Source organism: Harmonia axyridis, chromosome 6, assembly GCF_914767665.1.
Source record: "Harmonia axyridis chromosome 6, icHarAxyr1.1, whole genome shotgun sequence".
Taxonomy (NCBI): Eukaryota; Metazoa; Arthropoda; class Insecta; order Coleoptera; family Coccinellidae; genus Harmonia; species Harmonia axyridis.
The window spans coordinates 9,108,853-9,136,319 of NC_059506.1; the positions used below are offsets into that span (position 1 = coordinate 9,108,853).

The following is a 27,467-nucleotide window of genomic DNA, read 5'->3' on the forward strand; positions in this document are numbered from 1 at the left end:
ATGACACAAGGAGCTAACATGATTTTTCATTTATGTTTCTCAAAATAAACTCATTCTTTTTAATATCAAAATGAAAACTCATATTCGAAAAGCCTTCATATCTGCATTAGATCACCCTGAATACATCAACTGCTTCACTGATATCGATGAAGAATGTCTTTTCCAAATCTTGTAGTTACAGCTGAATATGAATTGGACAAATATGGAAATTTTGTGTGTCACCATGATGAAATTTGATGGAATCCTGAATTCTCCCAATGTCAATAAATTTGTTTTCAATACCTACTTGATTTCTCAAAATCACCCACATCCCGTGAAAAATATTCGAAAATATATTTGCTGTTTCATATTTTCAATATTCAAGCTGCGAAATATTAATATTGACGTATTTCAGAAAGTTGACAAAATGGTCAGAATGAACAGATATCTCGAAAGTTTAATCTAAGAACAATTCACTTCCAAATATTCATAAATCCTTTCTCCATTTCATTTTATAACTTTGGATCTGGACAGCAATAAGATTCGTGAAATAATAATTCATCTCATTCATTATGTAGGTAGTTCTCTCCACTTCCAAAATTTGCATTTCCTTATAACAATATGGCATGCTGTCATCTGCTTTTATTGCCAACAGCGCTCCAATTATGACACACTCCGAAATAACAACGCGAATGTATTTACCCGTACAAACAAGTTAGTGTCTATGAAATGCAGAAGCGAATTCAATGTATTAGTTTACAGGAATGCCATTAAATTGAATGAACCTATTACCCTTTCGCATGTTCAGGTGAATTTATAGTGAAGAGAGCAATATATACTATAATTCCGCTAGAAATATAAATAAAGAGGTATTTTGAAATCATAAAAACTATATTATAAAGTGAAGTGAGATTTCATATAGTCAAAGGTAATACCACGAATGCTTCAAATTTTATCGATGATTTTTTTTTCCAAAAAACACTTGTTCCTTTGGCAAAATATGGAAATAAAACGATTGATAAAATCACTAATCTGTTATGACAAATGATTTTATCTAAATTCAGTTTGTTTGAATGCTTTTGCATCAAATAAACAAGTTTGAACTTGGACAACTCAAATTCATAAAAAATTATTTCAGTCAAAAAGAGGGTTACTTGAATAACTCGATGACTGCAGTGAAAATTCAAGTAGTTATCGAGGAAAAACAAAGTTTTATACAGGAGGGTAAAATATACGAAATGGCGAATGCGCCCGTACCCAAACCATTCGCCATTTCGTACATAGGAGTTTAGATCCAAATTTGGATCACTTAGTATTTCACCTTTCTTTCCAAATAGAGTGTACTATCCGAAAAAATATTAATTACGAACCAAGTATTACAAAAAACTTCAGCTTTTTCAGGGGAAAATTATTTGAACAAGAAATTCACATTTAATTCACTTATAAGGAGAGTTATCATTGGCGTGAGTGAAAACAATCTTGTCTTGTAAGCAATAGTGAATTAATTCATAATATCAACAGTTAACGCAAGATAAACAGTTTTTCCACACAACTCATCAGATTAGCTCAAATGGTACAAAGGGTTAAACGTCCTTGTTCTAGATCATGATACCACATGACGTAAACCAGCCGGGATATTGAACGAGTATTCCTATTACTCAGTAAGTTGTTATTTGACTCCCATGAATAAGAGCACGAATGGATATGAACTGAGACTATATGACATCTACCTTTCGGTATTTTGTGCAGAGACTATGAATTATTCGTCGTACAGAGGAATGATGGAATGCTTCCTTTTATTCAGAAATTTACTTATCGAATTTCGAAAAGGAAATATCTTGCTTATTTATTTTATATATGATATTATATAATTTTTGTATATAATGTGGAACAAAGCAAAGGAAAATTACTGCAAATCTTAGTTTAAGGTGATGTGTTCCAAAACCAGAATGACATTTTCACAAATTAGCAATTAAAACGGTAGGTAGTCTTATGGATTTTTTTATAAAAAAATTTTAATCAGTAATGAAACATAGTACAGAAAATATCACTGGAATCTAGTCATCAAATATTAAATCAGAGAATATAAAAATAGAAGAAGTCATATAATTGAACATTGAAAGTTATCAGATTGAAGATTAAGGTTAGGTCTATGAACATAGAGAAGTATATACCGCAGAAAAGGATTTCTTCTTCTTCTTCTCAAACAGATCAATCTTCAGCCAGTATTGCCCTTGATTGAGAGAGTCTGAATATGGGCTCAGCCTGAAAGAAAATGTACCCAATCTCGGTAGTATAAATGTCAGTCTTGATCCTGGGTACTGGGGCAACAGGAGTCTTGGAAATCCAATCCCAGGACTGATTATCTAAGAGTTATTTCAATAAGTTAGAGAGAGAAAAAAAAATGAATAAATAATTGAATTTGAAAAAAAAAATTACTTCGATAAGAGAATTCTATAAGAGTTTAGAATGAGGAAAAATGGTCTAAATAAGCAATATAGGAAAGAAACAAGGGAAGTGTCAAATCTAGGTAATCAAATCATGCTTGCTACACTAACAATCTACTTTTACTGACAAAGGAAAGCAGAGGATCTAGCACATCTAGTTTCTGGCTGAAAATCACCTCAAATACATTTAATGGTAGAGGAAAACCAAATGAAGAATTTGAAGTTTGTTTGAAGATTGAAGATTTAAAAATAAGTAATTTTAATATTTAATTTGTTATTTGAGTATTAATTCATTTCCAATTTTTTATTATTCTTATTTTTATAATTTCTTGAATTGAATTTTCGAACCATGAAAAAACCCCTGAGAAAAGTCATTATAATATTGAAAAATCAAAAATTTATTTTTTGTTATTGGACCAAAATATTAAATTTGAAAGTTAATATTATATTTTAAATTAAAAAATGATATAGACGATCCATAACTGTACTTATACAGGGGTATCATAGCCACTAACATTTCATATTTCATAGTTGTACATTCTATTGAAAAAAAAAACAATTATTTCAGTAAACAATCATACCAAATACCTAACAAATTCAATTATAGAAATGAGTGGGATAAATAACAGTGGAATACATAGTGGAACATTTTGCATTCCTGATTAATTCCTCATGGCCAACTTCCCTACATCTGAATTGATTATTTTTCAAATTGAAATAACTTGAAATTCGTTCAGTGAATCAATTTCACTTCATTGTTTGGTTAGTGGGTTATTGTCCAATAATTCAGTTGAATTTTGCTTGACAGAAATTTGAGGCAAAATGTATGTACTTTAGGCTACCCATATTGCCAAAAATTTCATAATATGGGAAAATTCTATGGATTTTAATACAGCATTCATATCCCATCCCCATAATCTTTTTGTTTTTCCATTTGTATACTTTTCAACAACTTAACTTTTTAATTTCTAATATCATCTTGCAAACATGATATAGGTTTCTCCACAGCTACAAGAGTGAGAATTTGAAGTAAATGATTTTGCATTATATCCCTTATCATTCTAGATTGGTTCTCATGAACATTGTAAACATTTATTTGTTGCCACTAGTATTTTGACTGTGCCTATATTTATGCATGAAAGCTAATATTATACGCGAGAGATAAAATCTACTTAGAAATTTTCATCTCCTATCTCAGGTTGTTTCAATATCTTACAGGTTGTGGTAGTGAAGTCATTCAGAAAAAACACAATATGGCACTCTTCAGCACTGTCAAGTGTTATTAATGACCATTATACAGTGGTGATAGGGGGACTATTCGGTCATCTCGAGTGGGCATCGGGATAATAATTTCACTGTAAGCTTATCAATGCTTAACTCCTGAGCTCTCATTATAAAACATTCTATTTTGATAAGTATACCAATCATAACTGTAAAACATATTTCCAATGTAAATCAGAATTGTATAGCGCCCTACTAATTTCAATTTCCCTCAAATCACCCACAACTGATATACAGGGTGTTTCATTGGGAAATGGAAATACTTCACAGGTGTATAGGTGGCACCAAGGCGGTTCTGGAAATACCCCATTTATTGGGTCTTACTGTCTTCGTAGCCGAGATACAGGATGTTTTTATGAATTTTGCCCGTTTCTTTCTGAGGCCATATCAAACGAACCACCCGGTATATTTTCTTCATATTTGGCAAATATGTTCCTAATTGATAGCCCAAACGTATCATGCAATAACCGCTTTGAAAATCCAGGTCCGTGTTAACAAAAAATTATGAATCGTTTGAATCCTCTAAACAAAACCCTGTACATCGGGATTTTGAAAATCTGTTTTAATATTCGGAAATACCGCCAAAATCTAAACTGAGACGTGTACTTCAAATTTTCGCGCAGAAAGTTTTACTGCATAGTATACAGCAATAAAAACGAAAACAAATGTAAAAATGAATTACAAAGTGATGTTGAAATAATTATGGATTCAATATTTCTGATAATTCATTGTTGAAAGTCACTTCAAACCATTTTCAAGTATCCAAGTTTTTAAAAACTCCACTTTTGCGTTGAAAATTTGTGCAGTAAAACTGTCTGCGCGAAAATTTGAAGTACACGTCACAGTTTAGTTTTTAGTGGTGTTTCCGAATATTGAAACAGATTTACAAAATTCCGATGTACAGGGTGTTTTTTCGAGGATTCAAACGATTCATAATTTTTTGTTAACCCGGACCTGTATTTTCAAGGCGGTTATTGCATGATACGTTTGGGCTCTCAATTAGAAACATATTTGCCAAATATGAAGGAAAAATACCTGGTGGTTTCTTTTGATATGGCCTCAGAAAGAAACTGGCGAAATTCATAAAACACCCTGTATCACGGCTACGAAGACAGTAAGACCCAATAAATGGGGTATCTCCAGAACCGCATCGGTGCCACCTATGCATCTCTGAAGTATTTCCGTTTCCCAATGAAACACTCTGTATCAGAACCGTCAAAGAAACAGTTGAAATTTCGACGGTGAATTTTATACATACATTTCCTCTCGTATCGAATGCATTGAATCTTTTTCTTTCTCCTTTTTTTTTTGCAACCATCCGAATGATTTTTCGTATCTAGCAATTTGCCTCCTCCACTCAAACTTGAACGGTTTACACGGCCGAGATTTCACTCAGGTTACCGCCGCATTCGATCCTTGATAATTTGAATTCTCAATGGAGTGGTGAATTACCGACACCAGGACCAGGCACGCCCATTATTCAATTTTCCGCAATCGAGCGATCGTCGCGTACCGCTCCCATCAGACATTCGTCTGCTAAACGTTCGACGATAAAGCGACGAGCAAATGAATCGCAAATTACTCCGATAATACTCAGTTTTCAAGACACCAGGAATGAATTGCAGTGGCTGGAAAGATTATTCTGAACTGAATATTACATTCCTAAGCCGTACTCGACCCCAACCTACGTTCGTGCGTGAACAGGAAATGGTATGTCGCAGTAGCGCCTCTTTGTGTGGGGCAACTGAGGCGCCGTCTCCCAACTTAGTCAAATTCGAATTAATGGAATAGTAAAGGGTGTCTTTTTTAGAGCTATAATTCATTTAATTGCAATAAAACAACGATGGATTATTCGATTGACATGAATTTTATTTATCCGCAAGATGATCTTGTGGCATTACATTTTAAATATAATTTTTGGCATATGACCGCCACGGCTGGCTCGGATGTAGTCCATTCTAGACGTCCAATTTTCGATGACTTTTTCCAACATTTGTGGTCGTATATCGGCAATAACACGGCGAATGTTTTCTTCCAAATGGTCAAGGGTTTGTGGCTTATCCGCATAGACCAATGACTTTACATAGCTCCACAGAAAGTAGTCTAGCGGTGTTAAATCACAAGATCTTGCAGGCTAACTCACAGGTCCAAAACGTGAAATGTGGCGGTTACCAAACGTGTCTTTCAATAAATCGATTGTGACACGAGCTGTGTAACATGTTGCACCGTCTTGTTGGAACCACAGCTCCTGGACATCATGGTTGTTCAATTTAGGAATGAAAAAAAGAGTAATCACGGCTCTATACCGATCACCATTGACTGTAACGTTCTGGTCATCATCGTTTTTGAAGAAGTACGGACCAATGATTCCACCAGCCTATAAAGCGCACCAAACAGTCAGTTTTTCTGGATGTAACGTTGTTTCGACATACACTTGAGGATAAGCTTCACTCCAAATGCTGCAATTTTGTTTGTTGACGTAGCCATCCAACCAGAAGTGCGCTTCATCGCTAAACAAAATAAAATGGACGTAGTGCGCGATACGTATTCCGCACTGAACCATTATTTTGGAAATAAAATTGCACTATTTTCAAGCGTTGTTCAGGCGTTAGTCTATACACGATGACCAAACCAAACTGAGAATAAATCACTTGTCAGGTGTCAAATCGGTCGCTATCTTGAACAGTAATGCCAACTTAAAGTTATATACCTCGAAAAAAAACACCCGTTACTTACGTTTGTGATTAGTTTATGGAAAGCTGGGCTCTATTCACTTCTATACAGTAATGTTAGTTTAACTGAAGACATTCACGTTATTCAACATTTCTGGTGAAATTTTACGGCATTCATTAATGATAAGAGCTCGCAAATCATCCAGTGACTCCGGGTGGATAGCATAAATTTTGGATTTCAGGTGAACCCATAGAAAAAAGTCCGGTGGAGCCAGATCAGGTGATCTGGGTGGCCACTCAATAACAGGCCGATTGAAAAGTCCTCGGTCTACTATAGTGAGACATATTTTTTTGGAAAAATTCGATTTTATTATTCAACATAGTTGCCTTCGAGGGCCATACAGCGATTAAAGCGATCTTCCAACTTTTCGATACCATTTTTGTAGTACAATTTGTCTTTCGCTTCAAAATAGACCTCAGGTTCGGCGATTACTTACTCATTAGCGCTAAATTTCTTTCCGGCGAGCAAACTTTTGAGGTCTGACAAAAGAAAAAAGTCGGTGGGGGCCAGAACTGGCGAATACGGTGGTTACAGAAGCAATTCGAAGCCCAAATTATGCAATTTTGCCATTGGTTTGATTGATTTGATTTTCTTCAAATGGGGCCGTTTTTTGACGATTTCGTTCTTTAAACGATCCAATGACACTATTTAATAATAGCTGTTGATGGGCATTTTGGACATAATTAATGAATATTACACCTTGCGCATCCCAGAATACTGATGGCATAACCTTGCCAGCTGACTGTTGTATTTTTCCTGCTTTGGATTCGGTCCACTCAGCTGACTGGCAATTGGACTCCGTAGTGAAATGATGGAGCCATATTTCATCCATGGTCACATATCGACGCAAAAATTCAGGTTTATAGCAATTAAACATCTTCAAACACTGCTCAGAATCATCAAGACAGTTTTATTTTTGATCGATTGTGAGCTCGCGCGGCACTCATTTTGCACACAGCTTTCTCGTGTATAAATATTCATCAATGATATGATGTACACGTTCAGATGATATCTTCACAATATCTGCTATCTCGATCAACTTCACTTTACGGTCATTCGAAATTAATTTCTTGAATTTTTTTATTTTTTCGTCGTTGAGTCTCTTTTGGGCGTCCACTGCGTTCGCCGTCTTCGGTACTTATTTCACCACGTTGAAACTTAGCATAAGAACCAATAAATGGGTTGATTTTCCTGGAGCAGACCCCAGAAAATTTTCATGTAAGAACTGACGTACTGGTTGAACGAAATGAGGTGGTGCGCGCCTTCGTGTTGAAAAATGGCCAAATAGCGTTGTCCAAGAGATCTAAATAAATTTGGCCAGTGAGATTACTGGGATGCCGGTTATGTGATTTCCATAAATGCCCGCCCAAACATTTAATTTTTGGGGACGCTGCACCTCACGAAATAATCTTGGATGTTCATCTGACCAATACCGACAGTTGTGCCGATTTACAATGCTTTTAAGGTAAAATGAACCCTCGAATCGATATCGAACATTTAGTTTGAATTACCGTTAACCTTTTCTCTGACCACTTCGCATATGGAATTTATGTTGTTGCAGTATTCTCATGATTGCTGTGCAGATGAATCGGAAAATTTCCTAGTACTCGCGGTCGGATCCATTTCTACACGACCTAATACAACCATGTCCCCCGCTTCGTCTGTTTCATGTACCGACTCTCTTTCATGTTTCCGACTGAACCTGTAGCGTCAAATTTGGCAACCAGTTGCACAACGTAAGCAGCGCATACATTTTTCCAGGATGTCGTACGTTAAATAAAGACGCTGTTGTTCGCGCAGATTCGTTATTTATAAAAAATAATTGTTTAATTTTCAACAACTGAATATATTTGAAATGTGACGGATACGATTAATATAAGATTATCTCCACAATGCCTCTGTCACCATTTTCGCTGTTATTTCATAATCGATAGATATTTTGAAACGGAATTTTAAGGTCAGATGGTACTCGATACGATCCTCAAAATCAGTTATCATTAGACTCAATTAGATTTAATTAAATATGTTACGTTTCACTGAGACCTAATGGTCTATTGTGCCCCTCATCAGAGCTATTCTCCCCATAACGTGATCTACAGCTCGCCTTCCAGTTCCAGAGTTCTGATGAACTCCAATATCTGGTATGGCTTCAAGTAGGCTAATTCCACACTTCTATAAGTTTCGTGTCTAAGGCAGGTTTTGCGTTGGCTAGCGATGGCGAGGCATTCCGCCACCAGGTGATACGGAGTTTCTTCCTCCTCCCCACAGAATCTGCACTCGTCATTTTCTGTTAGACCCATTCTCATGAGGTGTTTCTTAAGGCGGCAATGCCCTGTGAGGAATCCAATGTAGAATATTCTTACTAAAATCCAGATACTTCTCGGATCTTGTAGAATCAAAGTTTCGAAGAAACTTTTTGGAGTGATCCAGATCTGAAAGATTCCGCCATAGTTTTTCTCTTTCGGTTACCTCCTTTTCCTGAAACTCTTTCTTGCAGGTGCATTTGTCTACACCACAGAAAGGTTCGGGGCCGATGAAACGAGTTTGTGCTCCTTTTTTGGCATTTGTGTTCGCCTCCTCATTCCCTCTGATTCCCGAGTGGCTGGGAACCCAGACTAAAAAGACCCTGTTATTCTTACCCATTTCATTAAGCTTTCTTCGGCACTCCAATACCATCTCAGAATCGATGGTATGTGAGCTCAGTGCTTTAATTGCAGCCTGACTATCGCTATGTCACATTTCCGATAGTATCTTGCTATGTTGATTTCTACACATCTTTCTATTGCAAGTATCTCTGCTTGAAAGACACTCAGACAGTGGCCTAGCGATATTGAGCATTTGGTACCAGCCCCGAATACTCCAGCGCCAGTCCCCATCGTGGTTTTGGAAGCATCTGTATACCATTTGATGGTATTCCTTTTAAGAACTGGGATTGTGGACTCCTTTTCCCAATCCTCTTTTCTACTTAGTATCGTAATGAATGCTTTTTTGCTGCTAATTTTTTTTATTATCCCATCACTGAGAAGGTTCGCTGATGGTATATAATTAGTCAAGGAGGACCAGGTTCTCTTATTCCTAGTTCCCTCATTGCTGGTGTCTTCCCTAGATAGTCTTAGAGTGACCTCATAGGCCACTCTCTCTATCACTAGCTGAAGAGGTGTGAGATCTGTGATGATCTCCAATGCCCTAAGTGGGCACGTTCTCATAGCTCCAGTGAAGCAAACACAGGCTAACCTTTGTATTGTATCAATAGCTTTCCTCGTGCTGGTCTGACTTGCTCTAGCATGCCAAACTATTGCCCCAAAAATCAGTTATCGCAACACCCCTCATTCTATTCAAAATCAACCCCTAACGGGGGTTGCAGTTACAGATGTGAAAAAAGGGGTAATGTTGTTCTCGTTACTTATTTTAAAGTCGGAAAATCGAAGTGTTCTAATTTTCGTTGGACCACCTTGTATATATTTTTGAAATAAAACGCCTCGCATACCGCAGCAATATGCAACTAGCAACAGGCAACAAACAATAAGCAATTTTATGGTCAGCAACTCGTACATCGCTGCACTGTGATATCGTTATCGCCTATGTAGAGATGTCTTGTGACTCATCTCCTATTACCAGTTGCTTATGGCTTATTGCTCCAGGGTTCGAGCTTACTAACGGGTATTTATTTATAGCATGAGAAGTTTTGATGATTTATTATCTTTGATTTTACAGTTGAGACTGTCAAACTATGTCCACAGTTCTGTTACGTAAGGTTTAGCATGAATCGTTAAACGCCAGAACAACGCTTTCAAAATGTGGAAATTTGCCTCTCGAAGTTCATGGAGCACTTTGTTCATTTTGCGGTCAACATAGTTGGCCTAGTAAAGAAGAAATTTATTTCTTTCGAAATGAGGAAAATTGGAAAAATATATCGATTGAAATAATAATTCACAACATGGCAATTCTTGAAATTGAGACCTGCAAACATGAAATTTGCAGGGGTAGTTTTGGATCCCGAATGGTGAAGTTCATTAATGACAATTTTAAGATTTCACCAAAAATATATGTTCATCGAATCATGAGAACTATCTGAAAAGCAGAATTGAGAAGACAACACTGCCAAGGAGTAAAGGAGATTCAGATAATGCCCCAGTGGGGAATGATTGCAGCAAGAATTATCGCAATTATCATCTCAAGAACTTGAATAGTACCCAAAAATAAATAAATATCACGGAACTATAGGAGTGTACAGTGCATCCCATTTTGGGTGAGACAGCCAGGTTTCTCGCTTGTAATTTAAGATAGAGCCTTGCGGTTTTCACGTTCCTGTCCTACTTTTTCGTGAAACTCAAGTTGGTCTAATCAGATTCTGCATAACTGTTTCCGTTCAAAAGATACAGGGTGATTTTGGAAATTGATACTTTTCGGACCCCTCCTTTATCTCCGAAATTATTAGAAATAATGCTGAGCTGAAAACTACGTCTGAATCAGAATTCTGCGTAGAATCCAGTGGCGTACTCAATATTTTTTTTCGGGGTATGGTTTTGAAGATTCAACACAAACCTATATTTTTTTTAATGGAACACCCTATATATCATTACTTCGTTGAATTTGTTATTTTTTTCCCTTCAAAATGATATATGACACTATGTAGGTAGGATGTTCAGAAATGTTAAAAAAACACTAAAACGTCAAATAATGATGATTTTTTGTAAATGGGCCATGAATTTTCTATGTTTCAATAAGAGGATTATTACTTTCGATTTTTAAAAGTAGTAGGTCATTGATGACACAAACATCCTTGTTGTTATTATGGCTACTATGCATTTGGGAGCATTGTTTTATCAAGTAGGCATTGGAGGGAAAAAAACAATCTGATCTAGCTGTCAACGCTATAAATTATTGTTATCATTATTGATTCTTTTTTTCTATGGGAAATCCATTGCCCATTAACAAAAAATCATCATTATTTGATGTTTTAGTGTTTTTTTAACATTTCTGAACACCCTACCTACATAGTGTCATATATCATTTTGAAGGGAAAAAAATAACGAATTCAACGAAGTAATGATACACATGGTGTTCCATTAAAAAAAACATAAGTTTGTGTTGAATCTTCAAAACCATACCCCGAAAAAATATATTGAGTACGCCACTGGATTCTACGCAGAATTCTGATTCAGACGTAGTTTTTACCTCAGCATTATTCCCAATAACTTCGGAGATAAAGGAGGGGTCCGAAAAGTATCAATTTCCAAAATCACCCTGTATCTTTTGAACGGAAACAGTTATGCAGAATCTGATTAGACCAACTTGAGTTTCACGAAAAAGTAGGACAGGAACGTGAAAACCGCAAGGCTCTATCTTAAATAACAAGCGAGAAACCTGGCTGTCTCACCCAAAATGGGATGCACTGTACATTCAAAATTATTCAGAAAGCTTTTCTCTAAGGTCCAGTAGCAGTACCCATCATAAAAAATTCCTAGGACACGTCTGAAGATCATCGGTATCACGTGGACGAGGATCAGAGGGCTACGAGGACCAGACACGATCGAGCATTATACTTCAGCTATTTCAAATATATGAGATTAATTGAATGTTCTCCTTGGAAGAAAGTGTTATAGTGAGAAAGCCTACTGCAAGAAAAGTTTTCTTTTCAACGATGATAGACTGAAATTGGGGACAATAATAAAGTGCCCTTTTTCGCACTATAATATACAATTAAACAATTATGGGTCAAATTGCACCCTTCATATATGTATTTATGTGGCCTCCTAAGGTGCAATTCGCTTATTAATTAGCTAGCGTCGAAAGTTCCTGATTCCACATAAATGCTTGCCAATTAGTCTGAATAGTAAATCTTATTGAACTACTGGAAAGTTCATGAATGAATGAAATCGCATTTTTTGTGGCATACTAAAATATTTGATGAATCGACGAAATGAAAAAACTTTGAAGCGTAAGATTAGTATTCGTTGCGATTCAGAGTTCGATTTAAATTATGAGCAAGGCAGTTTCCATTCATTGATTTCTGGAAACGAAATATTCGATTGACTGGTGAATTGCCAACGAATTCAATTGCAGCTTCTGAATTTTTCGGAGAGTGGCTTCTCTTGTTATTTAATCAGAAATGTACGCGCAAATGAAAATAGCATTCGTTGTTTTCAGGAATTTCCATATAGGGAAAATATCAAACGCTGTTCGATATTCTCACAGAGGAGCCAGCTGCTGTTATGAAGGGTTTCCAAAGAGGATTCATTTCGATAATAAAAAAACGTATATATTTTGAGAGAAATCATTGAATGTTTATTTCATTGTAAGGTATAGCACTAACGCTGAAAAATTATATCAGGCAAATGGCTTCCACGGCTATGGTTCCAGTATCATTTCCTTTTCATGAAAATGTCTAATTCGCACATTTGCAGCTGTATGTCCTTGATAACTTTGCGAATTTCATCTTTGAGGTTTTGAATGAATTGTGGAGCATTGACATAGACCTCATCTCTCCTCATCTCCATTTGCCCCAAAGCAAAAGTCTTAAGGTATTAAATTTCAGTGACTGATTCTCTTCGGAAATAATACGGTCGAGAAACTCTTCTTGCGAATTTGCGATTATATCAATGCTTGTGTGCAACTGTCCTGATTGATAAGTGGGCTATTCAAAATGAAATCTCGCATTGGAAAACCTGTATTAGGACGAATTGTTTTCAAACAATTTTAAGTTGAATTTGAAATAATGAATATGAGGATCACTGGAGGTAATCTAAGGACTTCTAAGGATCTTTTTCAGAATTTCGCATCTTGATTATTACTTCGATATAATGAGGTACTAATTATTTTGAACAGCAATTTGAAGCCATGAAAATAATAACTATTTTGGAAAAATTTTTGAAGAGAAGAAAAATATGATTCAATGCTTGATCGAAACTTTTCGATATAAACCAATATATATCATTGCTAAAACAACTGTTTCGGATCACAAAAACTCTGGTATATTTTCATTGTGAAACCTAACTTATCGAATAGCAAATGAATAGAAGTATTCAATCACATAAAATGTATTTTTATGAAGAATAATTTAATTTTTCAAAATGATCAAATATTCTCCTACAACGTTCAACTGAGTTTTGAGAGTTGGGTTTACGAATTTCTGGAATTTTAATGGAATATAATGAAGAAACTGGATATTATGGATGGAGTTTTGTGTTCTGAGATTCACGGACTTTCGGAATATAGTTTAATGAATCATTTCCCAACATAATATTCCATCAAAGCCCGGAGAACTCCAGAATGCCCACAATACCAACTGAGCAAAAAAATCGAATCGGCAAAAATAGTAGAGGAAAAAAGTTTTTCTTTCGACCTCAGGAATCTCTGGCTGAAATGTATGTGAAGGGTGTTTTTTTTAGAGCTATAAAACTTTAAATTGCAATAAAACAACGATGGATTCTTCGATTTATCCGCAAGATAATATTGTGGCATTACATTTTAAATTTGATTTCTGGCATATGACCACCACGGCTGGCTCGGATGTAGTCCAATCTGGACGTCAAATTTTCGATGACTTTTTCCAACATTGTGGCCGTATATCGGCAATAACACGGCGAATGTTGTGTTCCAAATGGTCAAGGGTTTGTGGCTTATCCGCATAGACCAATGACTTTACATAGTCCCACAGAAAGTAGTCTAGCGGTGTTAAATCACAAGATCTTGGAGGCCAATTCACAGGACCAAGACGTGAAATTAGGTAGTGTCTTTTGTAGGATTTCACACATGCCCACTTATGCGTTTCGTCCCTGGCGCACACACCGGACTCATCAGTGTGACTTTGGTATATTTGTGTGTGCCGTGTCACAGACGCCTGGGGAATTTATTATTATCGGGAGCCGCCGGGACTCAAACCCGGCACCTTGTCGCATCTCGGTGAGTGAGTCTACACTCTTAATCTCTAGGCCACCGAGTGCTGCGTTTATTGTTGCTATGTGGAGCTTTATGAGAAGCCGCCACACTTTCAATAAATCGATGTGCCACGAGCTGTGTGACATGTTGCGCCGTCTTGTTGGAACCACAGCTCCTGGACATCATGGTTGTTCAATTCAGGAAGGAAAAAGTTAGTAATCATGGCTCTATACCGATCACCATTGACTGTAACGTTCTGGCCATCATCGTTTTTGAAGAAGTACGGACCAATGATTCCACCAGCCCATAAAGCGCACCAAACAGTCAGTTTTTCTGGATATAACGGTGTTTAGACATACACTTGAGGATTAGCTTCACTCCAAATGCGGCAGTTCTGTTTGTTGACGTAGCCATTCAACCAGAAGTGCGCTTCATCGCTAATGGACGTAGTGCGCGATACGTATTCCGCACAGAACCATTATTTTCGAAATAAAATTGCTCTATTTGCAAGCGTGGTTCAGGGGTGAAAATAACGAATTGCCAAACTAGTCTGGGAAGAAATCACTTGACAGCTGTTGAATCGGTCGCCATCTCGAACAGTAATGCCAACTTAAAGTTATATACTTCGAAAAAAAACACCTGTTACAAGTCAAAGAGTCACTATGTACTTATATAGAAAAAATCGGACACTGCTCCAGATCTGAGGGATCTCTCGTTTCCGTTTGTACCTCCAATTCAGAAATTGTTCCTGAGGTGTTGAAATTTCACTTGGACCATTTACTTTACTAATAATCAACTCATTCAGTACGTTCGGATTGGATGTGTGTCAATTATTTTAGAAAACAAAATTTTATTTGTGTAAAACTGTAAGAAACATCGAACCTGTACCTAAGTTAGGCTCTTTTGTGAATCATATTGTAATTATTAAACATCTCATATGAAATCAGGAGCCATACTTAGAAAGAATTTCAGGTTAATGAACGATAACCGTAGGAATAATAACTTTATATCAAAATTGTCATTTCCACCTCAAGTAACACAGAAGCAAAAAATAATATGGTTAAAGGTAATTCGACATATACTTGGAAAAATGGGCCAGTCAACAACATTAATTTATCGTGAAATGAAGAATGCCCTATTGGAAAGGACACCCGAAGAACAAACAGCCGAACAAGAAACGATACGTTGTTAATTTATTGAGGCAATCCCAAAGTGAACTGTTCGCAGGAAATAAACGATCCAATGTTTGCACCATGCAAGCTGGCATGTTCCTACATTCGACTCTGTGACATGGCCATAAACATATACGCAGCTCGTGAATATTTTACCTAGCGCTATATTTGCCGTCTGCAATCGGGATTTCGTAGCTTTGAGTTATTTCTTTGGCATGAATGTATTGAAGACATAGAAATAAATATTCCTTTCGTCAATCTGGTGGTGTGATTGGACCTTAATTATTCGAAAATAAGTCTGGTGCAACTATACGGTGAATGGGTTGCGGTATCTAGCAAAGATTGATGATTTTTATGGCTGTATTTGGAAGGTTTTTACGTGGACGACGATTATTTTCAACAAATTCAGACTTTCACCTTTGAGGCCACGTAAAAAGTGAGAGTATATGATCTACAATCGAATCAAGACCTAAAATATGGAATTCGTGCAGTTATCGAGGAAATGTACGAATTATCCATGAAAAGGATATGATACTGCAACTGTAGCCATGGCGGCCGTTTGGCTAATATCGTTTTCCATCGTTGATAATATCATATTAACTTTGCAATGAAATAATTTTTATATCAAAATTAAACCACCCATGAAAAATCCTCTAATAATATTATTTCGTCGATGTTTTTTTTTTAGTTTTCAGTCGAAAATGGTCGTCATAATAATGACGTATTCGTGGACAAATTCAAAGAAATTCGTTCGTTCATTCAAGTCAATCACTAAGCAAGAACAATCTGGAAGCGAGTATCTAAAATGTTATTGATTGCGTCACTATAACCAGAAGAATCAAAGAAAATTCAAGAGAAATATCGGACAGTTCATCCAATCGGGTTGAGATTTCACTTAGATATAGATATGTATATAAAATCAGCCATAAGCTTCAGAATTTCGTTTTGACAACGTCTTTGGAATCAAATAAAGTTCAAGCATGATATCAAAGAAAAATGACAATAGAATAAATAAAACTAATAATAACGAGGCACCTGGAGAAAACATTGCGATTACGTATCCTATTACAATAAGTTGTCTTTTTTCTTGAGAATACTGAAGCCTCTTCAATGACACCACGCTTTGAATTAGACTACCATTGCACTAATCTATAAGACTGGTGATATATCCTATAGGGAGAACTATAAGTCAATAAATCTTTCACATCAGTTATATAAATTGTTCATTAGGAACCAAACTCTTATCATCCAAAAGGGCAAGCCGAGTTTGGATTCGTTACGGAAAAAATTACCACCTCAAGTGTTAAAACACTCATTAAAAAAATATAGTGTACAATAAATTACTTTTGAGCCTTCTTCAACTTCTAAACAGCATTCCACATGACTTAACTTCAGTCAATCAGATTAAGTGAACTCCAGTGATACTCCATAAAAAGCCAAAACAGTACCTACCAGACTAGGCGAATTGCTGTCGCTCAAATTTTTCGATACGTGTATGGAATATCAACTAAAAAAACAGCAGCATGGTGGAATTGACCTAAAAAATACCTAAACTTGGGTCATTTCAAGATAACTAATGAAGAAAAATGGAGAAAACTCTAGCTCGGGCCGCTTTTGACTAAATGTGACTTTTCGAATCGAATCATATGCGGAAAAGTATTAGTTTGCTCATACTAGTAGCAGATGTAGAACAGTACTAACCCAATACAATAATCAAATGATCCTTGCCAAATCCATCTCCACAGCGAAGCAAAGTAAAGTGGCTTTGCCGTTTAGTTTATGCCCCAAGTTTCGCAACACGTCGGAACCTTATTTCAACCTTTTATATACCTTGCGTGTCCTCAAATCTAAATTCAATGTAGATTTTTTAAAACGATCTATTATTCTAACTTTCAGGCTCTCATGAGTTATGGACTGTTGATCTGGGGCAGTAGTCAAGAATCAAATTGTGTGTTCCGAATTCAAAAACTTGCCATGTGGTGTATTTTTAACTTGAAGTTTCGAGAAACCTGACGAGGCATTTTCAGAGAAAATAACATTCTCACTTTACCAGCTTTGTACATCTGCAAGTGTTTACAGTTCATATTCAAGCAACCGGAATATTTCAGGAAGTTCAAAAAGATAGGTTGCCACAACACGAGACATAATTTTTTCTTCTATCCTCGGCATTATCTGGCATCTATTGAAAAATCTCAAACATATATGTGTATAAAGCTATTCAATTCACTACCAATACATATAAGAGAAATAAGTGATTTCAAATTGTTTCGGAAAGTGATCTACAGGTTATTGCTTTATCGAGAACCTTACAATATTTCAGAGTTCCTCTCAGAATTGAATTGATTAATTTCATTTGTATTTTGATTTTTCTTTTGACGTTTCCCAATTTAATTGTATAGAAGAATATGTTATGATTTTTGTAAAACAAAAATGTTTATTATTATTATCTCGATTATTATTAACCTTCATTCAAGTTATTAACGAATGATCTAATTCCAAATTACAGTATTTCCTATGTATGAATTCGAATATATTTATATATATTGTTTTTTTTTTCAGATGTGGTTCAGCACACTACGATTCAAAAAGGCTGTTATAGAAACATTTTAATGACCATTTCACATTTGGTAAGTACAAACACAGTATCTACTTTAATTTAATGAAAATGCATATCAGTTGATATGAAAAAGAAATCTTTTTGATTTACATCGATTCAAATAGTGTGAATCAGAAATACCATTGTTTACTCTCATAAGGTTTCATTCAGATATAAAGAAGAAATGATATTCTAAGAGACACAAATGGATGTTTATTTCATCCTGAAGAAAAAAAGGTAGATATGCTTGTAACGATCAAAACGATTTCAGGCAAATGACTAATGGTTGCAGCACCATATCCTCTTGATAAAATATTATTCCAATATAATACAAATTCGCACATTAAGTATGCGAATTGGCCATGAAAAATTATATTAACTTATTAATAACTTAAAGAATTCCAGTCTCCGAGGAATAATGGGGCCAGAAAAATTTTCTTGCATAATTGCGATTTTCACATTGCTTGTGTACTCGGATAACGTAGCACCATATTATTGAAAATAAATATAGTCCGCATCAATATCTTCCTATTCCGACCATAAAAGTCATTCGCTCTAGTCTAATTTTCACTATTTTTGTAGTGATATGAAATGACATAGAACTTTTAAATTATGATAATTTGATCAATGCCGATAGTCAAATTATTATAATTCACAAGCTTATGACATTTCAGGGATATCTGAAAAAATGTAGCTTAATATAGTATTGGGATGAAAAATTGTTTTCAGTAAGCAAACCTTATAAAGGTTATAAGGAAAATGTTCATCGTCTGAAAGTGAATGTCACTTTTTTCGATACATCTTATGATATGCACGTCATTTTTGGCATTTCAATATATCTCGTTAAAGCCTGTGGTTTCGAAGGACCTTGTATTATTAGGGACGTATTTTATTACAAATAAATTATATATATATATTCGGTTTTAAAACGTCCGGCGACGTTGTCCGATGCCTAACTTCCACTCGTTCCTATCGTTCCATTGGTCCTCTCTTAGATTCCTATCACTCATAAATTATACCAGGGGAAATTGATAATCAATACCCGAAATTTCAGCTTTCTAGTATTCTGGTACCGAAGTGATGAATGTTCAATTGAAGTCATGTTTTGCATTAAAACAGAAGTAAATCAACCAATTACTCGAAAACTGCTAGAGATAGGAACGAGAAAGTTAATACTAAAATAGTCAAGAGGCTACATTCTCTGTAAAAGTCTAGGGTACCATCGACCGTAGCCCACCCTTTATAGTAGTAAGTAGTTATGAAATTGTATGTAGTTATTCGAATGATGTTGCTATATACATAGTGATATACATGAAGTGAACAAAGTCATAGAAAACGCGATGCCGCGATTATCATATCCTAGTACATCGTTTTATATAACGAACGTTAGAACTTTCCAGTCTTATCAACTTTAGCATCAAGTAATCCCTAACGAACATCGAACCACAAAGGCGAATTCAGTGGATTAATCCTCACAGAATGATTCGAAATATCTCGCTGGAAGTTCCGAAGAACGCTCTAGCGAAGTAATGAATTCTAGATGAGACAGATAGATCCTGGAGTGACGGAATTGTTGGTGAAACTGTCGTGCATGAAGTTTCAGTCCTGTAACGGAAATCGGAAGCGATTGGTCTGGAAACTCGTTATATAGATGGCGACTCGTCAAAATTCATACGGATGAGTTTTCACTCATTACGGATTATATTGGCAATTCACTATGGCCGGGATATTCTACGCTGGCTAATTGAAAGTACATTGGATTATCATTCATGTTAAATTTTACGGTAAAAGTTCATTGTTAGTGAATGTTTATCGGGTCTGTTGTGTTTCCACATAACTAGCTGAATTTGTAGTGGAATTATAATTGTATTGCATATAGGAAGTATTTCACGATCGGTTATTACCTATATCGAAATCGAAATACATACATATTTTACTTTCAGTTGCAATTATTTCACATATTTTTTTCGTATACTTTGGAACAAATCCTCTGACGTATCGCTTACAATCATGGTAGGCCTCTTCAGAGGAACCTATTTCTGCCAAAGAGTGTATCTCGACTAGGAATTTTAATTTCATCTTAATTCTCTTTTTGTTTATTCTTTCACAAGTAACACTTTGTCTTTTGTTCATTCCTTGATATGAATTTTTAGTTACCATCTTGGGATAATATTTTATTCAAGGTTAATCACACACTATGGACCACTCATTTCAGATTTCAGAATTTTTTCAGAGCATATGTCTCTTCTGAAGCTCCGACAAATTTTGAATTTTCTTGAGGCATATATAACTGACAATTGTTGTCTGCCACCTTTCCTATTCCGTACGCGGTCTCTTCCTTGGGATCCCGTCAAATTATCCTTTTTCAGTAGCTTTTATCGGCCTATTGTTTTTTCTATAGCGCTGTACATATGTCAAATGAAGATCGGGCGTAGCTTGCATGGTATTCGTATACCATACCCTGTCCTAAAGTATCTCCACTCACTTGTTCCATGTCAATGAAAAAAGTCACTCTAAGAGATCACACTTTGAGCAGCTAAGGTTCAAGATTCCTGAAAGTTAATAGAGGCCTTTACAGCACTACCTCGTTTGACAAACTGAGGGTGAATATCTAATGCTACTCGATAATGTACTATTTTTCAATCGATTCTAACATATTGGATGAACCGCAATTGTTAATTGTGGATGGTTATTTTAAGGGGGTCTCACTGCACCGCTACCTCATCTATTATGCCACAAGAGCTTTTCTCGCATTTATTATTATTATTATTTGAACTGGAGTCGTTGTGGCTCGGTAAGCCTTCCGGGAACTGAGACCATGCAGATCTTTTGTTCTCTACCCTAATCATGCATAGAAACCTAAGAAGGTCGTCAATGACGTTTATAAAACTGACAACCTCCTTAGGGGCCTTGGCCGTTACCTCTCTGGTATCCAGGACCGGCTTACCCATGTGAATGGTTCTTAGGCCAGCCAGCTCCGGACACTTGCATACCATGTGTTCGGCTGTTTCAGCTTCCGATTCACAGAGCCTGTACATCTCGTCTGCTGACTTTCTCATATGGTACAAATGATGTTTGTACCGACAGTGCCCCGTCAGCAGTCCCACCATCATCCGAAGCTCGGCGGCTTGTGACAGCTTCAAGAGCTTTTTGGCGTAGGTAGGTGAATGTGTCACGAATTTTTCGGCCTGAGTAAGTCCAGGAGTGTTACTCCAGTAGGTTATCCTGTTATTCAACTTTCGCATTTAGTCGTTGTAGTCTACTGCTTGAACTCGAGTTTCAGAGTTCTGATGAAATTCAGAATCTACGATTAATTCAAGGAGGTTATTTCCTCACCTTCACAAGACTCTCATCAAAAAAAAAAATTGCATCGGCTTGTGATGGCGAAGCATTTCATCGCCAGGTAATCCGAAGTTTCTTACTCCTCCTTACATAATATGCACCTGTCGTTTTCTGTTTGACTCATTCTCATGAGGTCCTTCCTGAGGCGGAATTGTCCTGTAATGAATCCAGTTGGAGGTGTTGCATATTCTTGTTATCATCCTGTTACTTTTTAGATCTTGCAGTGTCAAAGTTTCGAAGAAACTTTTTGTAATGATCCAACCCAGAAATATTTTTCGTTTTCTTCCATTCCTGGATCTAAGGTACATTTACCACAAAAATATTCTCGGCCAATGAAATGAAAGAGTGTCATTTCAAGGTCAAGTAGATTTTTGAATAGGGAATATACATTCTACCTGCAGAATATTAAACTTCTTGGAAAACTAATTTCTTGGTAGCAACCGTAAATTTTAATTATCTGAACACAATAACATAGATAGGCATTTGGTGGATTAGCCGTGTGAAATTTGATAACTTTTATAGCTTGATAAGAAATTCATATGTTAAATTTTACATTTTTGGGAAGGGAGAAAACGTTTTTTTTTTTGGTATAGAAATATTTATGCTTAACTTCAAAACTCATTGCAATAAAAAACAAATGATAATACCTATGGATTATACTGGAAAAAGTGAATGTTTTTATTTCATGTTTGAAGCATCATAAATAAATAAGTTATGATAACATTTCATTTCACGCCATTTTCCAATTTCTTATAGCTCGAGTTCATTAGGTTTCTTTTAGGTTTGCTTTTTCTATCCATGAAAATTTACTTCTTCAAATATGCTCAGTGGTTTGTATGTAGAAGATTTTCGTAAGTAATTGCACAAGTGCATCAAAATTACCGATAATTTTGCATGACAGCGTGTTGTCATAAAAACTGCATGAGTTCATTTTCATTTTTGGAGAAAGAGCTCGACACCGAAGGTGGAGACCGAATGCAGTTTTTCAAAGAAAACAAATGCGAAATTATCCAGTCATTTTGATGGACGAGTGTAATTCGGGGGAATATTTCCCAAATAAAATGTTAACTTGTCAAAGTGACATAGATTCCATAGATGCCATAGATTCGAACTGTGTAAGATGAATAGAAACTATGCATCTATGAACAGAACAATTATCGCAGTGCTGTTTCGCTTCCTACAATGCAATTATCGTAAGTAATTGCACAAGTGCATCAAAATTACCGATAATTTTGCATGACAGCGTGTTGTCATAAAAACTGCATGAGTTCATTTTCATTTTTGGAGAAAGAGCCCTCCACCTCTTTCTCTAAAAATGAAAATGACCAAATGCAGTTTCTCAAAGAAAACACGCTGGAATGCGAAATTTTCCGGTCATATTGATGCACGAGTGTAATTTGGAGGAATATTTCCCGAATAAAGTGTTAACTTGTCAAAGTGACATAGATTCCATAGTTGCCATAGATTCGAACTGTGTTAGATTCATAGAAACTATACATCTATGAACAGAACAATTATCGCAGTGCTTCCTACAATGCAATTATCGTAGGTAATTGCACAAGTGCATCAAAATTACCGATAATTTTGCATGACAGCGTGTTGTCATAAAAACTGCATGAGTTCATTTTCATTTTTGGAGAAAGAGCCCGACACCGAAGGTGGAGGGCTCTTTCTCCAAAAATGAAAATGACCGAATGCAGTTTTTCAAAGAAAACACGCTGGAATGCGAAATTATCCGGTCATTTTGATGCACGAGTGTAATTCGGGGGAATATTTCCCGAATAAACGGTTACATCACTTGTCAAACTGATGTAGAATTGAATTGTCATAGATTCGAACTGTGTAAGATGCATAGAAACTATGTATCTATGAACAGAACAATTATCGCAGTGCAGTTTCGCTTCCTACAATGCAATTATCGCTGTAATTTTCGATAATTGTTCTCCAGATGCATAGAATTTTTGACAGGAGGGAAATATTCGCTGTAATTTTCGAAAATTGTTCTCCAGATACATAGAATTTTTGACAGGAGGGAAATATTCATCAAAACTGTTCTAAACATAGAACAGATCCTCACAACGATTCATTTTATTGCAAAATATTTTATCCAGGCTCTTCCAAAGGATATATAATTATAATTATTTTTATGGGTCACCTTGTATATTATATTAACATTCAGATACACCATTATGCTATAATGATCTCTCACGAATCAGAAACACGTAGTAATTCAAGCACTAGATACTCTTCTCAATAGTTCATTATTGGCGATTTCCCGATAGTAATATACCACTGAGGCGGCATTCATCACACTGGAAATTATCTACATCCAGAGAATAGCATCGTTTTGTCAATGTGAAGTCTGTGTATTTCGACATCAGTGGAATCGCTCAAGTGCGTTATGGCTTTCAACATCTACGACAGCTTCATACTGATAAACAATCTGTGGAGGTAACTGAATCTGAATTTCAAGTTCTGGATTTCATTCATTAGATAGTTTGCAAAATAGCGAGTCGACAGAACTTCAGGTGTATTGTATGAATTCATTTCAATACAATATAATTGTAAAGTACAGGACATAATAGAAAATATCGTAGATGTGTGCTTGTTAGTAGGTGAAATGAATGAATCTCAGTGGAATATATTCCATCGTTGTCTATTGGAGTATTCAGTAGCTTTATGGTACCAGAAGTAATTCAGAGCGTGTTTCGATTATTCGAAAGGATCATCTTTTACCAAAGAAGATGAAAATCATCTTTACTGCCTGATCTGAATATTAATTCGAAATTAGTTCTAACTTTGGGTGCTCGTTTCCTGAACAGGTTGCTCTATATTTTCGTCACAATGTCTGTAATATTAGAATTTTGGACATGAATAGTCTCCGAGATAGTCTCAAATAATTAGGTTCGAATCATTGATGACAAACCTATGGTCAAATTTAATACTGGCCATCCGTCGGGCCAACCATGAACAATATATATTCACAACGAAAAGATGACCTATAAAGTTTGGAACTCGAATGCCACGGTTCGATTCGTTTATATATATTTATGATACACCTAAGTTTCAAGGTTTCCGCAAAATATTGAATCTATATTTTCATCAGAGACATACAAAAATCAAGCATATTATAGAAAAAATTAATATTTTTATGTCAAGAGTGGTTTTTGATTGGTAAACAATTCTCGTAACGCCATCCGTATTCAAGATGAAAATCTTGAAGATAAAAGTTTATAGACATTTTTTACGATTTCGCGAAATAAAAAAAAATATCATATAACTATTGTGACGTGTCGACCTTGAGTAAGCCGGTCACAAGGCTAAAATTCGGCTCGCGACTACACTCAGTGAAGATGAGAGTGAGTTCTTCAAAATTAGATGGAAGGTAATAATGGGCGCCAGGTAGAGATGTGCCTGTCTTAAGAACAAATTGCGTACTCCTCTACCATAATCACGTATAAAACGTATTTGCCAGAAATATTCACAATACCATAAACCATACAGGGAATTACCCAAATTGAAGAAATAATCGCCTATAACAAGGATGATTCTAGATCATATATTCTTCAAATTTGGTCAATTTTTCCTCAAAAAAAAAACTTCTCTCAAGATTATCACGAATCGCCGATAACCTCCTTCTGGTTCTGACAATTTCATTTCCAACCATAGACTATACCAGTTGTCAAACGAAACTTCCCTCACAGAAGAAAAATAATACAAGAAATCCTGAAATTATAAAATATTTCCCCACGGTAATGATAATCGACCTCATTTATCCGGAAATAAGTGTTCCATAATAAATTGAAATTTAAATTAATACGGAATATTCCGAGTTGAATTCACAATCAACCTCCAGAGGGCGCACTACCAACCGAAATATCCAATGGTGTAAATTGAACCGTTACACTATCTCGAACGATTTTCAAGATATTATCTTCAGCTTTAACCATAATAACGTTGCACATTCACATAATATTATTCATGAATATCATTAAAATTATTATTTGACATTTCAGCCTTGAAAAAGAATCAAACAAGATTCGAAACGTTGGCGATGTATTTGAGAGATTAAATTGAAGTTCTTCAAATTCCTGTAATTTTTATTATTCTAGTGAAAACATGGACGTCACCAATAATCAATGATTATTCATGAATTTAGGGTGAAACCGAAGGCTTTTGAAATCATGGAAACACATGTGAATACGGAATATCATATGCACCATTACACTTCCATAACTCTCGACATCAGTTGGGTAGGTCTTCATACTTCGGTAATATTAAAACTTCCTGACTGAAGCTTACAGTTTGTAGCCAAACTCTGGCAACTTCCAATATACTCAATAATAACGGTTTTCAAATTAATTGCTGGTTCAATCGATATTATTAATTAGTTAGAAATTCAGAGATTGTGCATCAAATTCCTCGTCCATTTTCTTAAATAGCATTGAAAAATAAGACAAGAATTTGATATTGATTTCCTGCTAAATTTCAAACTTGAATAATCTTTGGTTACTTGATCAACATAAAATTTCGCCAAAAGCTTGACATCGTCATCAAGTATATATGAACATGCAACATTTCAGCATCATCATATTTTTTTCATCAAAGAGTTGCCAACTTTTTGTTATGGATTTAATAGGGAATATAAAGCTTTACTAAGAATTTCAATCTGATCACATTATCGGAATCATAAATTTAACAAAGAATATTGGCAAATGATGAACAAATTAACATTTGGAAAGGAAAATATTGAGATTTTGAGCATTCAAATATAATCACAATTTCTATCAATATTTTATTTTGATCACGTAACCAGAATTACGAGAAATTGAGGCAGAATATACCCATTATTCCCGTAACAACAATTATAGAATGAAGTTCTTTAGACGGTGTATGTCAAATAATGATTCGTACCATTAAGATTTTTCATCTATATGAAAGAACCGATAACAAAAAAGGCATTGTGATGAATCACAACCCATAAAATCCTTTATAGTTGGAAGTGGGGCACAATGATACTTGGGGTACTTTGAAACAATATCGCCAATTGATAAAACACAGAACGTTACGTGAATCGTGACATAGGTACCTAAAACATTTAATGTCATGCGCAAATATGATTTTGTCACTGTTCTCCCCTCCAGTTTGTTATTGGCCTTCAAGAGAACTTGATGTTTTCGCGCAATCCGAAAAAAAATATATTTATCATACAAAAAAGAAAAATAAACAGGTCATTTATAAGTTCTAAACAAAACGAGTCCGTGGAGCACTTTGATTCAGTAAGATGTGGGGTACTACATTAAAAATCAAACTGTGAATAATTCTGCTTCGTTAGTACATCATATTGCCCCGACACATTAAAATCTCTTAGGTATTACTGATGTACTAACTTTATGCATCACAAAACATAGGCAGAAACATTTTTCAATATTAACGATAAAAACAACAAAACTTCTATTTACTTGTTGAAATTTTCAGAATAATACAAAACCGAAATTTTGTTTGATTCAACAAAACTGAAGAACCTTTAACAGAACAGAAATAGTACCGAATATTCAAATTAAATCATTGAATGATACACGTAGCAGAACAAATACACAAATATTCAAATTTAGTTCCTAAAAATCAAGTAAATTCTTTCTGTATAAATCCACTTCTCTCTCCGTTGACTCTGATGGTGCAAGAATGAAGGAGATCTCAAAATCTTCTGACTTCACGACAGTCTTGTCCTCATTTTTCCAATTTGTTGATTTCTTTTTCAAAGAGTAAAAAAAGAATAACATTCTGACTGGGACCTTGACTTATTATGTGAAGTGTTGATAAATCCTATTGTAAAAAGAAGTGTTGATAAATCCTAGTGTAAAATGTGCAGTATTTCTTGAAATAAGGCTAATAATATGCACAATGAAGAAGTCTTCATCACCCTCCCAATTTCCGAATTAAACATTGTGTTCCCAAATGATTAAATGAATAATTCATAAAATTCGTGCAAACTCGTTACGAAACAAGATTTTTCCCCAATTTCATTTCGATTTT

At 35.5% G+C, this 27,467-nt stretch overlaps 1 protein-coding gene across 3 annotated transcripts in view; it reads left to right on the forward strand.

Moving 5' to 3' along the window:
* LOC123682870 (potassium voltage-gated channel protein Shaw) overlaps window positions 1–27,467 on the forward strand; it is a 300,148-nt gene that overhangs the window by 102,686 nt on the left and 169,995 nt on the right. For all 3 annotated transcript variants that reach the window (XM_045621678.1, XM_045621677.1, XM_045621676.1), the window contains exon 2: window positions 18,053–18,120. The gene's annotated coding sequence lies outside the window, so the exon portion shown is untranslated. The remainder of the gene's footprint in view (window positions 1–18,052; window positions 18,121–27,467) is intronic.